The sequence below is a fragment of the Amblyomma mixtum genome, chromosome 4 (genome assembly GCF_055824585.1).
Source record: "Amblyomma mixtum isolate Tamu chromosome 4, ASM5582458v1, whole genome shotgun sequence".
Taxonomy (NCBI): domain Eukaryota; kingdom Metazoa; phylum Arthropoda; class Arachnida; order Ixodida; family Ixodidae; genus Amblyomma; species Amblyomma mixtum.
Genome location: NC_143015.1, coordinates 130,804,455 through 130,811,892, shown reverse-complemented (window position 1 = coordinate 130,811,892; position 7,438 = coordinate 130,804,455).

Here is a 7,438-nt window from a genome sequence, read left to right as displayed (position 1 = left end):
TAAAGGCCCTTCAGTGCGATAAAAGCGTCTCCGAGGCACGCTGTTACTGCGCTGTTACTTTCCGGCACGGCAGGCGGAAAGAAAATACAAACTGAAAAGAAAAAAGCAACGAATCCCGTCTGGGCCTTACGAAACTTTGTTTCACTTGTCCTTGAACGCGTCGCTACAGTTCGGTCCGCGCCCATCTGCTTATGCACGCAGCCAGTTTGCACACGCCCCGTAAGGGCGCGCCACCTGCCGCCTATTCGCAGAGTTAGTGAGCCGACGGACACGGGAGTCGAGAAGCGGCCTTTTCGATTCGGTAATCAAGGATTAATGCTCATAGCGCACGCGCCGACGGTCAAAACGAAGTTGTAATAAGGGAGTAATTACTCATTGGCATCCACCCAAGCGCAGCCATACGGCTACAAAGGAAAGCTATACAGCTTTCTCAGAAACTTCGTAGTTAAAGAAAAATTCGTCCTGGTCCGGGGTTCGCACCCAGAACCACCGCCACGCCGGAGCAGTCGCTCTACCAATTGAGCTAACCGGGACGGCAAGTTTATGGTAGGGCGAGAGCGAATTGATCAGTAACTCGAAGTGGGAAAAGTGTTTGTCAAATGTTTTAGGGGAATCCCCCAAGGTGGAGTAGAAGTTGAAGGGTCGCTATAACGGCGGAGTTATAACCTAAACAGTTGCTTTATAGAAAGCAGGGAAGTAAGGCTAATTAACATATACGTACGATAGCGCTAAGGAACTCGTTTGTGTCTCAGAAAATCCGGCGTCGTTGACTGTGAGCAACAAGACGACAAAAGATCATCAGCGACACACCCTAAGATGCAGGTGCGCCACCTAGGTCGCGTGACCTTGTGGCGTCATCGCAACCTGCCGACGGGATTGTGAGCATACTGCGCGCCGTGGCAGGTCGGGAAGAGCAATATGGGTCGCAAAAGCCCCACCGGTGGCAGCACCTACCGCCGCAGGACAGTTGCGTATCGCTTAACCGCTGCACCACTGCACCAGGAGTGGTATGAGGAATCCCAGGGATCTATGAATGTAGAGTAGATAATGACCCATTACACTAACGCGCAATATGCTTAAGGCAGAGATTAAGTGTGCCCTTCAATTTTAAACTAATCTTTGGTTCCTTCGTTAAGCCCTTTTGGCTGTGGCGAGGTTTAGCTAAAAGAAAATGGCGACCGTCGACGGCATCTGGCAGTGCACTTTAAAGGTGCACTATCCCTTTTGAATTTCTGACCGGCGTGGCCGTTACAACCGTCGCTGCCGTCGCGCACAATTTGCGTGTTTCGGGAACTTAGTCGCGCTATCTCGGGCGCTGTCGGCTACTTTGCGACGCCTGTCACAGATACTTTGGCGTCGTGTTCCTTCATGTGTTAATAATCTCGGTGCTGCGACAATGCGGTGGTGTTTGGTTTTGTGCTCGGGACCATAGAATTTGCAGAGTGCAGCGAGACCAACGTGGATATGACGGTACCTGCGCTCGCTTTCTCGGTAACCACCGCTCATTTCGACGCCGTGGATCATGAACTAAACTATGCTTTAGTCCCTTCTGTCGACGAAGCAAGCATCGTGTTTGGTCCGTAGAAGAGTCGACATATCGTGAGAACCACTTATGCAACTGTAAACTGACTTCTAGTGGTGCCGCCTATATTAGCGTGGACAGTGAAGGTCACTGCGTGATAGTAGCGTGCTTCCACGCGTTCACATAATTACTAAACAGTTTTGTTGAAATTATCTACGATTGTAAGGTACATCGTCATAATCATTAGCCTGACTACGCCCACAGGTAGTGCATCGTGCATGCATTAAATTGTGTGCACTCACTGTGTACAGAATGATCCTTCTGTATTGCGTGCACGAATGCACGGAATTATTGCACATGTATTGCGTGAATGATGCACGAAATGATGTACTGACAATGTCCGCTGCGCCGTTTGAGATAAACTTAATCACTCCGGTGTGTCGACACACATTACCTGTATTGTACGGAATGCTGTAAAGTAGACATCTAGTGTACTTTGAGAAATCTCCCTTTTAGACTGAAAGTAACGGGAAGGATATATGGGTCAATAAAACCATGGAAAATATTTTCTCTGTTCTCCGTACATTCGCCCAGCTCTGCGGTTACCATTGTTGGCCAGCAGCGCAACCAATTTTAAAAAGCCACAACAGCAAAGAAAGGATGCACAAAAAATCCAAGTAAAGCGCGAGAAGGCGGACAACGATAAATTCGCCTACCTCCCCCAGCAGGCACGATTTTGGCCAATCCGGACGTGAAGCAGATGCCATGCAACCCCCCCCCCCTCCCCCCCCCCCCCCCCCCCCGCGCGTCCGAGTGTTTCGGTCGTCCGTTGCCATGGATAAGCTCTTTCGCTGATGCCGACTTTGAGGTTCCCCTTTCCTGCGACTCTTAAATGTCCCCTGACAAGGTGGCTTCACTGATATGCATTTATGTAGTTAGGAGAATGGGTACTTCAGCCTCACAACTGCCTGGTGATCTCAGTATGGACCAAACAGAGTTCTCACCACTGGCCATCTCCAAAGAAGCATCATCACGTCATCGTCGAGGCCTTGCATGAACGCGAAGCAGTGGGCTTGTTTTCTTCCTCCCAACCACCGAAGGACTTTCTCGCGTCTTGTTTGGCTTAAAGGACTATAGACGCCTTACTTTAGTAGCCCATTTTCTTCTCTGTAATGACGCATAAGACATTCGCATACTTGGATCACCATATGGTATTATCCTACCACTGCTAAATAATTTATAATCGAATTTCTTCTCTCACGATGTTTCGGTTTTGGTTATATAGATCGAACGATATGGTTGCGAAGGTGTGTTAAGAAAAAGACTGCAATATCAACGCTGATACGTCATTTGTTGTCGATTACAGCTATTTAAGCAGGCTGGCTTAAGCGTTGTAGTGGTTGCAGTTGCAGTTTTTTCATGGCACACGCGACATAAACGCACTTTACACGTCATAGCCATCGTAGGGTGAAGCGGCTGTTTTTGAAAAGAGTGGTAATTTGATGGTATGCGAGTAGAGCCCGCGAGGTTTCCTGCGTGGGCTCGGGTGTCCGATATTGTTGGACAGTCGCGACGCAGTGAACGAGACTGTCCACGAGATGGACGGTAAAGCCGCGTCGCTTCGGAACCACACTGACGCGGAAAGCGTGATAACAGTAGTGAGTCAACTCAAACCACAGCCATTTATTCTGAAGGAATATGACCGGACGGAAACGTCTGAGCACAGGTATATAACTCCCAAAGTGAGTCGGCAGTAGCTCCGTCGGTCGATTCGGTAGAGTTGCCGCACTGCGGCGAGGATAGGGGAAGTATAGCCGAGAAGGCACTAAGCTTGCGGAGACGGCACCTAGAGCCCGGAGGGTTATATAGTTGCCGGAACAGCGCATGAACGCGCTGATTACTGGGGACTGAGGCATGCCCAGGAACCCATATGAAGGTTATCTCTTGATCTTGGGTAACCGTGTCTCCTGGTGCGATAATGCGAATGCGCCTGGCGGTTGCAATGGTGCGATGATGCTTTGCTGATATTGACGGTACGCAGCTTAGAGTCGGTGCAGATTTCTGTGATGTTGGGAGCGTGTATGAGCGCCAAGGCAATGGCCGCGCCCTCAGCCTAGCTCCGTAAAGCTGTTGGCGCTGAAAATGGCCGCGGCCCCGATAGTGCCATCCTCGTCGGCGGAGACAGCCTGGTAGGGCATGTCAAATCGCGTCCACGTACAAGGGCGTCCGCAGAATTTTTTGCAGGGGGGGGCCCATTGGTTGTTGGCGCCGGAGGGGGGGGGGGGGGGGGGGGGTATATTCGTAGCGAAAAGGCACTATTTGCGGAGTAAATTTATTTATTTATATATAAATAAAAAATAAGTAAAATACACACATGAAAGAAAATTACAAGCAGCAAATTAAAGCGCGGATTGTAGAGATACATTGGAGTTTATCAACAAAGAAACAATTAAAATTAATAAAAATGCAAAAAGATACTATCAATACTCGAAGTGCTCAGTCTTACTGCATACGGGTTCTCGACTCACCCGAATTGATGACCAGCACACAGCGCAATATGTTCACAAACACGCAACTACAGTCACTCAGTCAGTCTTCCTTGAACAGCAACTGTAGGCGCCTCGGATTTTTCTGGGCGAATTGCGTAGTTGTTACACGGGTGATAAATTCATTTCTGTGCTTCATTACACGCTCTCAGTGCACAGTCATCATATATATTGATTGGAAAAATGGTTGAACGAGTACGTTGAAAACAAAAGATGACTATATATACAACGAAAACTTATTTACAAGATAAATGCACGCTCGCAGCTTCATACACCTCGCTCCATCTTGCTCGCGCATCCGCACAGTCGAGCAACCGCACACACACTGCTCGCCGCTCGTCGTTTTCTCGTACGCTGTCTTGGTTGTTCTCACCTTCGTTGACAACCCGCCACTAAAAACACCGAAGCACAAACACAGAGGCGCGCACACGTGCAAGGGCTTACTTGCCACAATATCCACGAATGCGCACTTTTGGGGTGTAAGGAACGCCGCGCGACTTCCGAGGGGAAGGGACACCCGCAACTAATTCGGCCGGAAAATTTGTTTTTGTGCTTTTATGGGGTTCAGAGCCCCAAAACGACTCAGGCTATGAGGGACGGAGTAGTACAGAGTTTCGGATAATGTCGACCACCTGGGTCTCTTTACCATGCACTGACACGCACAGTACATGGGCGCTGTTGTGATTTGAGGCCCAGCCAGAGGTGACAGGCGAGCCAGGCAGGCGCCATCGGGCTGCGTTGAGCAAAGGCGCTGGTTTTCGGAGAAGACGCAAGGAACGCTGGTGTGGGGGCGCCTCTGGAGACTGCGTCGCCGTGAACAAAAGCAGCTAATCCCCTTTGCCGAAGGTTCTGAAAGCGGCGCTTCTACCGCACCGAGCTCTCCCGTGGATCGGAGGAGACAGCGCGCGGCGGCGGCGCCAACTCGTCGCCCGCTTGCCCCTGAGCAGCCCGACAAAGCGGGGGTGGACACGGCTGATTTGTCCTTCCCCCCTCAAGAATTCGTCGGTGGCCGGCGTACGAACGTATCATGATTATAGCGAGCGACCTGTGCCCTGTGCACTGTCTGCCTCCGTGTCGCTATCTCTCTAGAGATCAAAGAAACAGACACCCATCTCGAAACACATGCTCGCCGGTGCCGCTGCATGTCTGCAACAGGTCGTCCTTCAGCAGAGCTGGCGGTGGCGTGGTTTGAAAACGGCGGAACGACGCGCGCCCGGACGCGGCATTTCGCAGATGTGACCAAGCGTCGAAGCGGGGCTGCTTTTACCCTTTTGGCTGAGCGCACCACCGCCCCTGGCGTGCGGCCATCACTCACGGTTCGAGTGAGTGATTTTCCAGGGGGGTGCAGCCGCCCCCCCTTGCCCCCCCCCCCCCCCTCCGGACGCCCATGTCCACGTAGAGGATGTCGGATCTGCCTCTGTAGTGTTTCGTGCAATATTCAGCTCGGGCCTGGCGTCTACCCCTGTGTAGCTCGGGGTACACGACTTTCGGTAGAGGTCTGATGCGAAGTTGGCTTTGGATGTCCGGTGGGATGATTTGATAGTTACAGACGCAGGTTAGCGGTGGTGGCGGCCAGGTGAAGATGCCGTAGGCGGCGTTGGCCGATTTCTGTGCGGGTTAGGCGAAGTTCGGTTTTGTTCACGGGGTTTAACGTCCCAAAGAGACTCAGTCTATGAGGGACGACCTAGTGAAGGGCTCCGGAATTTTCGACCAACTGGGATTCTTTAACGTGCACTGACATCGCTCAGTACACGGGCCTCCAGAATTTCGCCTCCATCGAAATTCGGCCGCCGCGGCCGGGATCGAACCCGCGTCTTTCGGGTTAGCAGCCAAGCGCCATAACCACTGAGACACCGCAGCGGCTTCAAGCTATTCGATTAGCTCATAAAACGCTGATAAAAAAAAATTGCCACCGACGAAAGGGGGGGACGATGCTTTTGTCGATGCCAATTTTTTTTATCAGCGTTTTAGCGGGTTCCTCTATTTTGCGCCATCCGCACCGCAGAGCTTGGAAGTACGCCCGCCAAGATGTTGCGCGCTGATATCACGGCATCAAGGCGTATTCCGTCAGCGAGAGCTCCTGCGGGGGTGGCGCGCCTGGCGAAGGTAGCCGAGCGCCAAAACGCTGTGCGCCCTTGACAGGAGCGCCGGCGCCGATGGCTTTCTCGGTGCGCTGCGCGCGCATAGCTGCACCATGCTTAGAAAGCCAGCGAGAGCTTCAGTATCAGAGGGGCCCTAGGATGCTGCGCGCCTATAACATCCCGGAGTGTTTATCTTGATGAGAGCTCCTGCAGAGTTGGCGCACAGCGAACTTGGCGCGGCGCCAAGATGCTGTGCGCCCTTGACAGGAGCGCCGGCGGCAATGGCTTGCTCGGTGCGCTGCTGCACACCCGGCTGCGCCAGTGTGTGCTTAGAAAGTAAGCAAGCGCTCGAAGCATGCGAAAGGAGCACAGCAGTTAAAACCAGAATGCTATAAAACATCCTCTACACTGAAATGCTGTGGATGAAGCAGGACCTTCAGACCCCCCAGCGATTTGCAGCGCTCTAGATTGGGAGCGAAAATGCCCAACTCTTCTCACACCCCAGCTAACGCTTAAAAATTTGCTTACACCCTATTTAACCATCGTACGAATTTTTTTAACCTCGCTTAAAAAATGCGCACATGATCTTCAGGTCTGGTGTTCAGCATGCTCGCTTTACTTCGCTGCGATTGGCCAGTGCTGTCAACTATCGCAAAATCATCGGTTCGCACCGGAATACAGCAAACAGCTTTCGAAGCGAATGCTGCTAAACACCACCGACACGAACATAGTTGACTGCATGTTTTTGGTGATGACAGATGCTTCGTCCCAATTAACGGTACCTCCTGCTGTATCACTGATCAGATGTAGAGCAGTTGCTGCTGACATCATTTTGGAGCTTTGGCTGAGCGGAGCCCAGCAGGACATACCCCTTACTGGGACAAAGCATCTGTCATTGTCACAATGAAAAATTTATTGTACCTTTAGAATGATTTCATGCACATAACATGAAGTGTCCTCTTGGCAGAGCATGCGGAAACCGTCCACAAATCTAAAATCACTCACTGCACATATTCAAACATACATAACCCTTCACCATTTCATCTAGTGCTGTGTGATCAAGGGGCTTGTACGCGTCCCGAAACGTCGTGTTTCTTTCGTGAAATGTTGGCGAGTGTATGTTTACTATATTTCTGCGAACTAGTGTGCAGTAGCCGAAAGCCGTAACCACTGAGCTAGAGCAGTGGGTAACATCTACAGCAGCCGAATGTTCTGCCTATCACAGCAGTCACACATGCATACAAGGCAGAAAAGATAAGCTAACAGACACCAGTTCCTGTGTCATGCTG